Source organism: Phyllostomus discolor, chromosome 4 (genome assembly GCF_004126475.2).
Source record: "Phyllostomus discolor isolate MPI-MPIP mPhyDis1 chromosome 4, mPhyDis1.pri.v3, whole genome shotgun sequence".
In the NCBI taxonomy this organism is placed as follows: Eukaryota; Metazoa; Chordata; class Mammalia; order Chiroptera; family Phyllostomidae; genus Phyllostomus; species Phyllostomus discolor.
In genome coordinates, this window is record NC_040906.2 from 66,728,579 (window position 1) to 66,741,125 (window position 12,547).

Genomic DNA, 12,547 nt, shown 5'->3' on the forward strand with positions numbered 1-12,547 from the left:
ATTCTGACCTCATTGCCTATCCTTCAATTGAGAAAACATCAAGAATTAACTGGAGTGAATCTGAAACTGCTGAACACAGTTCTAAAGGGGATTTTGAAAGAAAACCTCCTTCACTTCTGAATGGGAAAAAGTTATCAAAATAATGAGTTCAATAGATGTTGGAATTAACAGTGAACTTGAAGAAATGAGTAGCATACTGTTTCCTACTGAGGTTTTTGACCTCAACTCCTACAAGCTGCGGCCATTTCTCTGTGAGCTCCTCAGGAATTTGCCCTACATTCCACTTTATGTGGCATGTCCTTTTGTGCTTCATCTCCTTGTGAACTTCTTCCTAAAGTAACTTTTATAAGCATTGCCAATTTCTCCTCATTGCAGATATAACAAATTGTGTTGCTGCTGCTGCACTTTGGGAAGTATTTTGCTTGAACCAGTCAGAAGCAGTATTTTTTATAAAATCAACATTTGATACTATTACTTTCAGTTATTAGAAGTTCATGTTCAAGCCCTGGCTGGTGTAGCTCAGTGGACTGAGCACGGGCTGGGAACCAAAGTGTCCCAGGTTCTATTCCCAGCCAGGGTACATGCCTGGGTTGCAGGCCATAACCCCCAGCAACCGCACATTGATGTTTCTCTCTCTCTCTATCTTTCTCTCTCTCTCCCTCTCTTTCTCTCTCTCTCCCTCCCTTCCTTCCCTAAAAATAAATTTAAAAATCTTAAAAAAAAAAAGAAGTTCATGTTCAAAATAACCAATAAGGTAGGTACTCAGAAGAAATTAATATATACAAGAAAACTAACATTTTTTATTATGGTATTAGAGTTTTATAACTTGTCAAACTAAATACTATATTAATGAAGAACATATAATCAATAAAATCAGTAAAGGTTTAAAATCTTGGCAAGACCCCAATTCTACCATTTAATATGTTGATTTAGCCAACTGGGAATTCAGGAATATATATGGTAAAAATATTTAAATAAAACTCATCAATTAAAGCATTTAAGAAACAAAGTATGACAGCATTTTATTTTGTGCCATTTTTTTCTTGTAAGGACAAAAACAGAGTATTTTCAGCATTTATCCTATAGTTTTACCAACATGCCTTAAAAAACAAACCTTTTCAGTATGGAAAATTTTAAACATATACAAAAATAAAGAGAACAGCCTTAAAAACACTTACATACCATTCACCTAGCTTCATAACCTATCAACACGTGACGAATCCTGTTTTACTCCATAGTAACTATTCATTCCCTATACACATCCAGGATCATTTTAAAGAAAATTGTGGATATTATGTTATATAATCTGTTAATGTTTTGTGTAAAACTCTCAATGATACAGACAAGAATAAGCCAAAGTACTATATTACACTAAAGAAAAATCAATAAGAAATTTCTTTTTTAAATTTCATTCTACTTTATCTTACCATTTTTTCTTTTCTATTAAAAATTTTGAGATGATATTGGCTAATAAAATTATATAGGTTTCAAGTGTACATTTCTATAAAACATGACCTGTGTATTGCATTGTCTGCCCATCACCCAGAGTCAAATCAATCAAACAGTGATTTATGCTGCTGAAGATCCACTTGGTTTTTAAATATCTCCAGTTGTCTCAATTTATTTTTTAATCTTTGATTTGTGTGAATCAAGTTGCTATTAAATACATTATGGTTGGTTGAGCGGTCTCTTAAGACTTTTTTAATATGTATGTTCACACTCTTTATCTTGTTCCTTGAAATTTATTTGTTGATGAAGTCATGCCAAAATGTTTTAAAACCTTCTTTTATGAGTTCAATAATCTGTTATTTGAAACTTGGCTTCTCTCAAAATAAGAGAGAATAATAATATTCTATTTTAGAATAATAATTAAATCCCTGTTTATGTTAAAGGTAGTACCAAACAGTAAAAAACAAAAGTGAAAAGATGACTTTAGATAGGCACATTGCTTCTCTGTTCTTCATTATATTTAATTATAACATATTTTCTACCCTATCCACTTCACAAAATATTGTGACTTAAGCAGAATAAAGAATGAGGATATTTTAAAAAGAAAGTATGTAGAATATTATTATAATAGAAAAATTTGAATGGAATCACTTAATATTAAATATTAAAATGCCTAAGATGTCATTTTCTAAGAGCCTAACAGTTGAAGTTATTTGAGAATTTAATTTTAACTTTAGCTATAATGAAATGTGAAAATCACATCTTATTATCACTTCGATAATTATACAAATTATTCTAATTTCAAAGCCTCCTAGATCTGTACATCAAAACATTAACACCAAAAGAAGTCTAACTTTAGTATTTTATGGGCTAGAAGTAAGTTGCTGTTTAAATTTTTATGTATTTATGAAATAGTCTTTTTTATATATCTTAAGCTTTTAATTCTATCTGTACATTTAAAATATAGTAAATGTTATCATTCACAAGGGTCTTATCTGCTGGCACTTGTAAAAGAACAATCTTGTATATTGTGCTGCAATACTCTTCACATAAGAACAAATTTATCAGAAGGATGGCACAGTATACACAATAACACTCACCAACATGAGCACAGTTGGGGCCCCAGGTTTATTTAAAAGAGTCAGCATTTGTATTCTGTTTTTATTCCAGTAAGCCCCCATTTATTTGCAAACACTGTTCTGTCTCTCAAACCAAGTCCAAGTTCTGCAGATCCCTGGCTTGCCAAGCCCATGTGCAGCATGACCAACTACATAAACTACTGGCTCTTCTAGCCAAAAATACAATCCTTTTTATTAATTATTTCAAAATCTTCTTAGCACAGTTATTTCCCTCTTGAAAATACTTCTCTAGATAGAAAAACTTCAGGAGTTAGAAAACTATCAAGTACCATTTTGCCAGTCAGACTGCCCTTGCTTTTCTTCCTGCCCACTAAATAATATCAGCCAGATAGTCTATGAGATATGACAAGATTCTTGTCTGAAAATAGACACCATTTTTTCCTATCTTTATCAAAAATGGATTTCAAATATAAAAAAATAAAAACTGGATAAAATTTATAAGTTTGGTAAGTATATTATTAAAATAAAAGAGAAAGACTTTTGTTTCTTTTTTTAATTAGTAAGTTATCCCTTACCCAAGGAGTCTAGTCATATTGCTGTTAAACTTATTTTTGTCTGTAGTCATCTGTTTTCTTTTGCAGAAAATTGCATAATAGGTGCAAATGTATTCAGTCTATTTTGTGAGGCTGTGCTGCAACTGCCAAAGGATCCTGGAAGCTAGTGCAAGACTGCTGGTCGTGCCCCAGAAGTTCCAGGCACTGACACACTTTCAATATTTTGAATCACTATGCAGGAGCTTCTGTAAACTGGTGACTGGACAACTTTGCAGTTTGCTTATGGACGGATAAACCTAGTGAGTACACACTGAATAAATACCTTGAATTAGCTACAGGTTATATTGATAGGAAGACCGATCCTTTTATAAAGGAAAATCTAAAAAAGAGGTGAGCCAGAAAAATACACCCTTTGCCTAAACCAAAGGGACCACACTTGAAACCACACCACACAGAAAGATGTAATAAGAGACATAGAAGCAGAAAAAGATAATGTGAAATAAATGTCTTACATGAAAAAATGGTGGAATGGAAGCTATATGTATGTGTGTGTGAATGTGTGTGTATATATATGTATATAAAATATATGTACTCTCACTTGCATTTAAACTAAGGAAAATTTAAGTATTCATTACATAAAATTTAACTAGTAGAAAGCAACCTAGCTTATGATCCAGAAATAAATAGTTTGGAGTTTCAATACCGTGATTTGAATCTGGGTCCCAACACTACTAATTATATGGCTTAATTCCAGTTACCTAAATGATCCATGCCTCCCTTTTCCTAGTCACAAAATATGAAAAGTAGTAGTTGTTCCTCCTAAGACTATGATGAGTATTGAGCTAATTAATACATGGAAAGGTCCTATAACAATGTCTGACACATAGAATGGGCTCACTGCATAGCACCTATGTAACACCAAGTTATAGTAATATTGTTATTATAATGAACATCATCAAGTGAACAAGAAAAAAGAATTTTCCTCATTAATCTTTCTAGAATCTAGAAGCAGTGTATGTTCAGTATGTATGTATTCAGGGGGTCAGAAAAATGATGATCACCACAAACATATTTGATATTTATAAGCACGAGGTCTGTCCAGAAGGTATCCAGCCATGTAATAAGAAAAACAAAGCCATTTATTGAAGAAGATACCAGCTATAAGAAACATTGTACATAGGACAATGATATCTCAGTCCCTTTCAAAGTAGGCACCTTGGGATCTCACACAGCTCTCCCAATCACCACCAGCTACCACATCATATTTTCCTGGATCTCACTGATGGTCTAAAATCTCTTCCCTTTCAAAGGTGATTTTAGTTTTGGGAAAAGCCAGAAGTCACAGTGTGCCAAATCTGGGGTGTAGTTTGGCTGAGTCCCCTGAGTGATTTGATGTTTTACCAAAATACTCTGCACGAGACATGATGCATGAGCAGACATGCTGTCATGATGAAGGTGCCAGTCACCAGTTGCCCATAGCTGCGGCCTTCTGAATCATCCAAATAGTTTTGGTGAAGGAATGGTCAAGCTTAATGCAAAATCTTATCCAGATTCCTGTTCTACTCACTCAGTTACATTTTTAATGTAACTGCCACACAGCACACATGCTCATTCAACAGCCTCTACTGTCCCCACTGACTAGTACAATTAAGTCGTCATTGTTCACACATGCATATTCCAGTCCACTCTCTTTGGCTGCCAGGTTACATCGATGTTGCGCAAACTATTCTTGTTATGTTGACAATGGCTGAACTTTTTCCAGACAGACCACGTGTGTTTAATAGTAAATCACAAATATATATAATATTAATATTTTGAGGATTGTAATACATTTTATATTTAATAATAAAAGTGTATTTGATAGATGTAGTTTCTGATGTAGTCACACAGGACACAAATGTCAAAACTCACTGAACTATACACTTGAGATCTGTGCAATTTAATTCTATGTAAATGATACCAAATTTTTCAAGGTAAAAACCAAAATATTTATGTGCCTATCATATGATTCCCTGACTTCATCAACTTTTTATTAACTAAAGAAGTTACAGGCACAATTGCATCAAATAGAGGACTTCCTTTACTCAATACCTTTTTGATCTCATCTACCATTGTTATCCATGGCAGTGGCTTGGGTCCCCTGGCCATTCCTTATGGAGACCAATCATCATCTTGCCTCAGGGAATGTACATACGCTGTTTTCTGTGTTCACTGATGGGTGATGGCTTCCCACTCTTCTTTCCTTCAGCTATCACTTCTATCCTGCTCAAATGTCAAATCATGGATAGCTTGATTTATATGAAAACACATTCTGTATTTCTTTAACTCAATTTTTTTTCTTTGTACCTATTACCCACCCAATATACTAAAAAGTTAATTGGTCTTTATATTTGTTTGTATGCCCCTCTTAAATACCAAGCTACTTGAGAACAGAATTTCACATCTCTTACATATGCCCTCTCTCACTCCAATAGATTAAGTTTTAAAACTCCAGCACTAGCAGTTATGGTATGAATTGTGTCCTCCTCAAAAAAAATTATACATAAAGTCCTAACCCCAGTATTTTAGAATGTAACTGCATTCAGAGAAAGGCCTTTAAAGAAGCAATTAAGGTAAAATGAAGTCATATGCATGGGCCTCAATCCAATAGGACTGGTTTCCTTCCTCATAAAAAGAGGTGATTAGAGGAAAGACACCGAGAGGAAAGACTATGTAAACACAGAGAAGCAGCCACCCATACGTCACAGGGAGAGAGGCCTCACAATGAAACCAATTCTGCAGACACATTGATTTTAGGATTCTAAAATCTCTGAAAAAATAAGTTTCTGTTGTTCAAGCCATCCAATCTATAATACATTGTTAGGGCAGCCCTAGCAAATGAATATACTGGTTTAATCCAACTTTCCCCTATTCCATTCCTACATGCAAACAGATGAATGTGGCTGGAAAGAAACCCCCATGCTGACTATTCTCATTTGAAATCTACAAACTCACAGTGGACTCACAAGTGGACTTCCAGAGCTTCAGAGCAATCTGCAATACGGCAAAGTCAAATCAACCTCCAAAAGAAAATGACTGCATCTCATTTGCCATCCTCATATTGCCATCTTCATGCCTTTTCCTCTCAGTTCATCACTACACTTCTACATTTGTGGGTGATGTGCCATTGAGTCAGCTCCCACTCCCAGGGACCCTTTGAGTGAGCAATGTCCACAGCTGCCTGATCTTAAAAGCCCTGCTCAGCTCCTGTGGACTCACGCCTATGGCTTCTTTTACTTTTTAATTGTTAATTACATTTTTCCATTATCATTTAATCCCCTTACAGAGTCAATCCATCTCATTTGCTCTTCCTTTTTTTTCTGGTGCCTTCTATTTTTCCCAGTATTGCTGTCTTTCTCCTAAGGACTTGACTTTTCATGATTCATGATGTACCCGAAATACAGCAGCTTCAGTTTTGCCGTTTTTTAAATTTTTTTTAATTTAATTTATTTTTAGAGAGAGAAAGGGCAAGAGAAAGAGAGAAACAATGCGTGAGAGAAACATCTCACACAACCCCAATGGAGACCTGGCCCACAACCCAAGCACGTGCCTTCACCAAAAATCCAGGGAGTGACCTTTCAGTTCACAGACCAGGGCTCAATCCTCTGAAGCACTCTAGCCAGGGCCAGTTTTACCATTTTTGTCTCTGCCAATGTTTCAGGCTTAATTTGCTCTAGGATCCATTTGTTCATCTTCTCCATTTAGCAGAGAAAATATAAACAATCAGAGGAGAATTTTGCATATGGCTATGTTGAATGTATCAAATTGATTGCTTCTATTACTGTCACCCCTAAATATACAATCCAAGTGTTAAACAGATGAATTGTCCTTTTAGGAATTCAACACCCATGCTCTCACAGATTCATAGATTTCACTGATATACTTATCTCTTCTTCCTCAGTTTTTCTTTTCTAATAAGTCACTGCTATCAGCATAAGGATGCTATATGAATGATCATAAAATAAACTGATTTGTCCCCATATTGCTCTTTAGCTATCCTTCCAGCTCTCTGCTCACCTTCAATGGAAACTTTTGTATAGAATTATGTGTAACCATTGTGTACACATCCCACATCCTTATCCTCTAATTCTCTCTTAAATACAACAAGCTTCAGCCTTGCCACTATCTGGAAACCTTATTTGACACAGTCATGGCCAAATCTAACAGTCAGTTTTCATGCATTTCTTGTATAACTCCTAGGCAGTATTTGACAAAGCTTGAACATACAGCCTTGTACCCTTTTTCTGGCAGCTCTTTTCTTTCGCATCCCTTGTTTGATCTTGCAGCAGAGTCTGTTGGCTCTACATTCAGATCTGACCCACTTCCTACCAATTCACTGCTACCACTCCAGATCAAGCCACCAGCACCACCTTGCCATTCTGCCTTAACTAATTAAAAAAAACTGCTATATTTAGATGTGTACTGTACAATTCATATACTTAAATTGTAGAATCAACGGCTTGTAGTACAGTCACAGAGTTGTGCATTCATCGCCACAATCAATTTTAGATCACTTTCATTACCTCAAAAGAAAACAGCTCCCCTTTGCTATGACCTCCCAATGCTCCTAGGTAACCAGTGATTTTATTTGTCTCTGTAGGTTTTCCCATTCTGAAATTTCATATAAATGGAATCATATAATATACAGTCTTGTATGACTATCTTTTTCATTTACCATAAAGTTTTCAAGACTTATCCATGTTTTAGCATATGCCAATATTTAACTTCCTTTTCTTGACAAATAATATTCCATTGTGCGTTTATGCACATTCTATTTATCCATTTATCAGTTGATCCACATGCAGGCTGTTTCCACTTTTTTGGATACCATAAATAGTGTAGCTATGGACATCCATGGGCAAGTTTTTATATGAATACATGTAATTATTTCTCTTGAGTATATAACTAGTTGTAGGATCACTTAATCATGTTATTTGTTATATTCTTAAATGCATTCCCATAATAAACTACTCTCCAGAAGGCAGGTGGATCCTGTTAAAATTTCATCAAATCTCTTCTCTCTTCTGCTCATTAATCACCAATGGCTTTCTATCACATTTAAAATAAATTCCACATCCTTATCTTGGCCTGTAACAGCCACCCAAATCTGGACCTTGACTATCCTTCAAACTTCACCTTCTAATTCTATTTCCTTCCCTTAATGTGCTCCAGGTTCTTCATGCTTCACATTCCCTCTGGGACACTGTTGCCCTGAGTAGTACAATGGCAGCACCCTTTGCCCTTTACTCACCCAGAGAGGTCTTTTCCAGACCAATTTATCTAAAATAATGCCTTTCCATCATCTATGCCATATAATTATGTAATTTACTCAGAGTACATACTACTGAGATATGTTAATTTGTTTTTTGTCGACTTCCCCTAGGGAATTATGTCTATTACTCTCCATGCTATCCTTCAGATACCAAAAACATTTTATGGTACAACATACGTGCTTAATAGTGCTTAATAAACATTTGTTTAATGAATAAGTGCAAAACAGACTGAGAAAGAAAGGGTCTTATAGGAATGCAGGGGAACTAAATAAGCATGGGTATTAATAATAATGGAAGCTGAAAATGTTGAAGAATCATTTGTTGAGCTGTGCGGGAATGGCCACTCTAAACTGGATAAATGCAAACCTTGTTCACTGGCACAGAGCTGCTTTTCTTCCTCCACACCCACTGATACCTCTGGTCCTCTCCAACCTGACCACAGCTGCTTTAAAATAAAAGGTGATTAAAGATAAGGTTGAGGTATCCTTTCACCAGAGCAGACTTAAGGTCATAGGTACCGGTGTGAACATGGTCCAGAAGTTGAGGGTGGATGGTGGAGTAGGGCTCCCACCTACAGCTCTGTGTGAGGGAGGCTCTGTATGATGAGGCACCCAAGTTGCCATCCTACATGGTCCCAAGTTACAGTGTTGATGTTCTAGTCTAGCAATTTTCACCGGGTGTGCCACACAAAATTTTGAAACATGCACTGACCTCTTTTCTTTCAGATTGTCAAAAAAAATGACAACAGCCAACAAAATAATAGTCGTCAGGTGTGATTGATTCAAAATTATACCTATTTTTCGCTGTGCCACAGAATTCTAGTAATTAGTTTTTGTGTGCCATGAGATGAAAAAGGCTGACAATCGTCATTCTAGTTAAATCCACCACTCCTGGCCACACCGCCAAGGCCCATGAAGTAAACTGGATCATGTTTCCTGATTTTCAGACTGTCTAGAGTTTGACAATGTTGTGTTTTTTGTCACAAATGCCACCCAAAAATGAAATGACAGCCAAGGTGTTAGATTTTCCATACTACACAGCATTCAAAGTTTTCATTGAATATTGGAATGACCTTTGTAAAAACTGACCGCAGAAGATATCTGACCCAACGTCCAATCACCTCCTGGTCTACCGCCCGAGCAAGGTGGTTGGCTCATTGAACTTGACCTTCCCTACAAATAGTTCATCTTCCCCTGGCCAACTACTGAATAATTATCAGTATAAAATGGGTAGGGAATTATATAAAACTACGTTTTCAACCTGGGATACTACCCTGTCCATTCCTAAACCTAGCACATTTTTCTTTCTCCCAGCAGTAAGTACAAGGCAGCCTGGTTGTTATGCCTCCAGTGGCAGTCCAGCCAAAGGGGGCCTAGAGTATTCAAACTTAATTCTGATTCAAGTACCTGGATTCTCTAGTTGAAATTACATGGTCCTAGACCATGATGATAATAAACTCTTGGTTGTATGCACTAACTGAATGCCCTACAGTTGTCCATGTGGGCCAACATAGGAGCTATCTTTAAATTTAATAAAAATGCCCTTGTTCAATCCACATCTAATCCTTCTACAGGGGAGTTGTGGGTCACAGACAGGTGACAGAGAAAAGAAGAGGTTCAGTTATATTTATTGATCTGAGACACACCAAATTTCATGTCTATGGAGAGAAACAATCCTGACATCTGGGGAAGGAACAGATTATATCCTACCAGGTGAAAGAAAAGAGTGAGCTCAATTCTTGTTCTCTGTGTCACCTAGATCCAGCACCAGAGCCTGGCAAAATAATCACACCGCAGTCCTCAGTGAACCAATGTCTGCGACTGACAATCTGCCTGCTCTTTGGCCACCTAAACTTGATAATCTGTGAGGAGTAGAATTGATTTATAGTTTTCTGTAGGTTTAAGTTTTTAATAAAAACATGTATTGTTTTGGGGATAAAACCATTGCTTTAATTTATAATAACTAAAATATTCCTTTCATTTACCCAGCAGATACAATAGAGTATCTATATAGGTGGCACTCCTGTGCAAGGCACCAAAAATAAAACAGAGAGACAAGCACAATCCCTGCCTCTGCCTTAGGATCCAGTAGCAGGGGTAGATTAAGCACTGGAGTGGGGATAAGAAAGGAGGTACATCAACATTAGGAGTGATTTTCAGATGTAGAACTCTTATAACATACAGTTTTTGTATGTAATTAATAATGTTGAGAGAACAGAGCAACAAAGGATTATCAGGCATGGAAAGATGGAAAGAAGAGTGAAGCCTCACAGAGAATGTTTGTAAGGCAGATGCCATTTGTCAAGGCACTTTGTTCCACACTGGCTTTTCCAGTCATGCTTGGATAATGGGGGCATCTCTTCTAAGACGATGCTATGAATGCCAAAGCCTGAAATACATGTTAATGATATTTTACAAGAAAATTATCATTAAAACATAGTGAAATTAAGTCTTCATAAAGAAAGCTTGTAAAAAAGCAATATATGTCACTCAGAAACAATCATTTTTCTATAAACAACCTAAAAATTGTTCATCATTCGTTTTAGCTATTTAATGACTGCTCAGTATTCATCTAATAACATGGCATACCAGTGGCTTAAGCTTGTCCATTATTAGTTACCAAGAGGGGAAAATAAAAATACAAAATATTTGCCTGCATATAAAACCTAGAGATTTCAGACAACAGTAGAGCATTCCGACATTTCCCAACAGACATGGACCAGCAAGCTGGCCATCTTTTGCTATAAATCACATGGTTAAAAAAGAAAACAAATGTTTCCACTGAGACATCTAACCATTAGAAAATCTTAACCTCAGCTTCCTAACTGGCCTTAAGGCTTCTGAATTCTTTATGACAAAAGATGTAAGGAATGAATTACAAGTGTTCCTTCTTTGAAATGTATAGAATTATGTGGCTATTTCTTGTCTAGGTTTTCTTTAGAAAATATAAGTGTTTATTTGTAGAACTAATTAAGAATAATCTTAAATTATCTTGCAAAATTATACTGGTGTCACTCAGTTCCAGCAGGGAAGCAGGGGCAGACAAAAAGAAAGTTAAGGAGAGTCCAGCAAAAGTCCAGAACTCTAGGGCACAATAAGGTCCCAGCAGCATAAGGGAGAGAATGCAGAGGGATGTGGTTGCAGAAAAAGCTAGAAAGAAAATCAGTTAGAGCTCCTTTCTGAAATTTTATCACAAAATTGCATAAATATAAATCAAATTTCATTTGCCAGCTTGAATATTCTAATTTAGTGGACTTTTTTATATCATATTTCATACATGGGAGAAACATATAACTTCATTTTAATTAGTTTAAAAACACTAACAAGTAAATATTCAAATTTGTCTATCTAAAAATATTTTTAAGTAAAATAATATAAACACCTTATTAAAGCTACTTACTTATTAGTCTGATTTTCAGTTTCAGGGGTTTTTTCTCCTGCAGCCTTTCTAGTGAAGTTATTAATTATAAATTAAGTGCCTTAAAAGACAGGCAACTAGAGGGAAGATGTAAATAAAGAATTAAAATCAGAATATTGAATAATTAGTCCCAACTTAATTAAACAGCTAAGTAAAATTATTATATCCCCAAAGAATTATAATTCATATTCTTATTAGCAAAGCACCTTGTCAAATAAAATTGCTAAAGAATATAACTTGCTAATCAACATAAAGCAATCTAATATAATGGAGTATATAATCTAATAATAGAAAAGAGAAATATTATAAAGAAATAAAATTTGCCAAAAATACATAAGGAAAGGAAACATATCATGCTTCTGTTCAAGATTTAAAAGTTGAGCAAAGATTTTAAAAGTTACCATTATATTTACAAGCACATCAAAAGGCAACTGAAGTGAAAGCAACATTTTCCCTTTCATCAGGGGAAAAAAATACTAATTAATTTAATAGGGGATTGTGCTAATAATGAAAGACCTGTAAATTAAAATTAAACACTGTTTTTTTTAAGATTGTATTTATTTATTTTTATAGAGGGAAGGGAGGGAGAAAGAGAGAGAGAGAGAGAGAGAGAAACATCAATGTGCGGTTGCTGGGGGTCATGGCCTGCGACCCAGGCATGTACCCTGACTGGGAATCAAACCTGCGACACTGTGGTTCTCAGCCCGCACTCAGTCCACTGAGCTACACCAGCCAG

General features: G+C 35.7%; 1 protein-coding gene across 5 annotated transcripts in view; it reads right to left on the reverse strand.

Moving 5' to 3' along the window:
* GALNT13 (polypeptide N-acetylgalactosaminyltransferase 13) overlaps positions 1-12,547 on the reverse strand; it is a 494,468-nt gene that overhangs the window by 430,836 nt on the left and 51,085 nt on the right. The window contains exon 1 of one of the 5 annotated variants that reach the window (XM_036023468.1): positions 285-295. The exons of the other annotated variants lie outside the window; for them this stretch is intronic. The gene's annotated coding sequence lies outside the window, so the exon portion shown is untranslated. Of the gene's footprint in view, positions 1-284; positions 296-12,547 lie in introns of those variants that run through there. 5 annotated transcript variants of the gene reach the window in all.